The sequence below is a fragment of the Triticum dicoccoides genome, chromosome 7A (assembly GCF_002162155.2).
Source record: "Triticum dicoccoides isolate Atlit2015 ecotype Zavitan chromosome 7A, WEW_v2.0, whole genome shotgun sequence".
Taxonomy (NCBI): domain Eukaryota; kingdom Viridiplantae; phylum Streptophyta; class Magnoliopsida; order Poales; family Poaceae; genus Triticum; species Triticum dicoccoides.
In genome coordinates, this window is record NC_041392.1 from 595,740,114 (window position 1) to 595,743,177 (window position 3,064).

A 3,064-nucleotide genomic window follows, 5' to 3' on the forward strand; every position below is an offset into this window, starting at 1 on the left:
AAGAGGTGGGAGGAGGGAGGAGAGAGGAGGAGTGGGAGGGGCGGGGGGAGGAGGGCTGCCGGCGGAGGGCTTGGCCGAAGGAGGAGGGAGGAGGGGGCGGCCGGAGGAGGAGGAAGGAGGGCATGGTGGAAGGAGGGGGGAGGAGGGATGGAGGGACTATCTCAGTGGAGGAGGAGCAGGAGCGTCCGCGGCGGCGAGTGACGACGGTGGTCGGGGAACGGCGACGACGACGGACGACGGGGGATGCGGGGGAGAGTGAGTGAGAGGGAGAGTCAGAGGGTCGGCCGCGCGACGGGACGATAAAGTAGGGTTAGTAGCAGCGCGGGTTGAAGAAAAGCCCTACTACTACGCATCATAGCAGTAGCGCTGGACAAGGATACGCTGCTGCTAAGTGGGGCTAGCCATGTGCACCCAGTTCAAAGTTAGCAGCAGCGCCTTTTGCTAACACGCGCTACTGCTAACAGGATAGCAGTAGCGCTTTTTACAGCCACGTGCTACTACTAAGTAGCAGCAGCGCTTCATTTTATCCAGTGTTACTGCTAAGATTCTGTGTATAAGATTTTCCCTAGTAGTGCTCACTTGACGTGAGTTGGAGGCTAGCCTCGCCTGAGGGAGCACCATACTAGGCCGGCCCAGCTCGCAGGAGGCTATACCCTTGAAAAATGTTAAATTTGTGTGGAAAAATGTTGATCATGTATTAAAAATATTTTCATGTTGTATTTGTAAAATATTAATCAAGCATTTGAACTAACAATGAATATAAAAAACTTAATCATGTATTCAAAACATGTTAATGTCGTATTTGGAAAAAGTTAATCAAGCATTTGCATTTTTTAATGTGCATAGAAAAAATATTCACCATATATTTTAAAAATTCTAAACCTATATTTGAAAATTGTTAAATCTGTATTCGAAAAAGTATATATACACCAAAAATAAAGAATGTACATACGAAAAAGTAGGCATAAAAATATAAGATTTCAAAAAAAATTATCTGCTGTATACGAAAAATGTTGAATGTGTATTAAAAACTTAGACAACCATAAAAAGAAAAGGAAACAAAGAAACAAAAAAAACCAAAGAAAACCAAGAAAGAAAGAAAGATTGAAGAAAAGAAACCCAAGAAATAAAGAAAAAACAACCAGTGCACAACAATGAAAACAGTGAAATCAGGAAAATTAAAGAAATCCAAAGAAAAGGAAGAAACTAAGAAAACAAAAAATAAAAATCGAGAAAGAGCAAAAAAGGAAAAGAAGAAGAAAAAACAGTTGAAACTGATAAAGAAACAAAGAAAACTAATGAGAAAACAAAGGAAATTAGAGAGAGAGAGAGAAACAAACAAACTAAAGAAATCAGTAAAATCAAAAAACGAAGCGAACAAATCCAGTGATATGAGCGAGTGAGCAACCAATGATATAAAGGTCCGGCATGTTACTGTAATGTTTTGGAAAATCTTGAGGTGAGGGAAGCTTATCTTCTATATCTAAATAGTTAGCCCTCACTAACAAATTTTTCTCAACATGCAAGCATGCCACATCATCAAGCAACATGCATAGCAAAATGCCCACCACAACATGCATTCATACACATGAAAATGTCCATCTCAACATGCAAAACATATATAGATATTTTACAATACATTAATCAAACACAATAAAGCATATGGATTTGCAATTTTAGTTTTCGTAGTATCACTATTCACGTTTCATAGAAATCACATATCATCGAAATGTATTGCAAATATTTCCGCAACAACATGCGAGGTATCATCTAGTATTCTCAATATACTAAACCTAGCCAGGTTTCTTTTTTCTTGTTTTTTGACTTTTTATCACAGTGAAAACCGGGCCAATCGGGTGATGACACGATATATATTGAGGGATATGGCTGGGTACAGATGGACGAGACTTGCCTGCTCCCCGCGCGTGCGTCCATCCGTGCTCCCGCATACGTGGCTTGATTTGATTGAAACAAAATAAAGCCCGGCCCCATCTCATTAAAATCAGAGGGAGATGATTACATTAGAAATAAAAAAGGAAAAAAAACAACTGTAAGATAAAGTGGGAGCATGGATGAAAGCATGAGGAGAAGGTAGGCAAGCCGGATCTGGTACAGATACCGGTGAGCGCACCAATCCCGCCGAAGATTTGGGACATTCCGTTTGTAGCGATCTTCGCCATGTGCGCTGCATGTGTTTAATTTGATTACGATCCCCTGTTTTGGAGTTACTTCTCTGCATGTTTCTATGTGGTGGCCCGGTTTGCATGCGGCTGTTGTGATGGCACACGGATATCATCATAAACGGCGTGTGTGGGAAGCAGGATTCAGGCTGCAACGGCGCGTCATTCCCGTCGCTAATGTTGCTTGACCATCTCTTTCACTGCAGAGAAGTCACACGGATATCATCATTCTTTTTCTTTCACTGCTGCAATTCGTGGTGGCCTACCGCTATGGGGGAGCCATGGAAAGACCGAAAGCTGCCAGATATATAGAGGGCAGCCGCCGGGCGTGCAGTCAATTGAGCTGCACAAGGGACCAACCAGGGATCGCCGGGTGCGGCTGCATAGGGGGGCTCCGTCGCCGCCACTAGGGGCCGAACCGGGAAGGAGGTGCACCGAGTCGATATATATTGAGGGATATGGCTGGGTACAGATGGACGAGACTTGCCTGCTCCCCGCGCGTGCGTCCATCCGTGCTCCCGCATACGTGGCTTGATTTGATTGAAACAAAATAAAGCCCGGCCCCATCTCATTAAAATCAGAGGGAGATGATTACATTAGAAATAAAAAAGGAAAAAAAACAACTGTAAGATAAAGTGGGAGCATGGATGAAAGCATGAGGAGAAGGTAGGCAAGCCGGATCTGGTACAGATACCGGTGAGCGCACCAATCCCGCCGAAGATTTGGGACATTCCGTTTGTAGCGATCTTCGCCATGTGCGCTGCATGTGTTTAATTTGATTACGATCCCCTGTTTTGGAGTTACTTCTCTGCATGTTTCTATGTGGTGGCCCGGTTTGCATGCGGCTGTTGTGATGGCACACGGATATCATCATAAACGGCGTG

General features: G+C 44.0%; 1 protein-coding gene across 1 annotated transcript in view; it reads left to right on the forward strand.

Annotated features, from left to right (window-relative positions):
- LOC119333681 overlaps nucleotides 1–3,064 on the forward strand; it is a 13,238-nt gene that overhangs the window by 8,346 nt on the left and 1,828 nt on the right. The gene's annotated exons all lie outside the window — the stretch shown is intronic.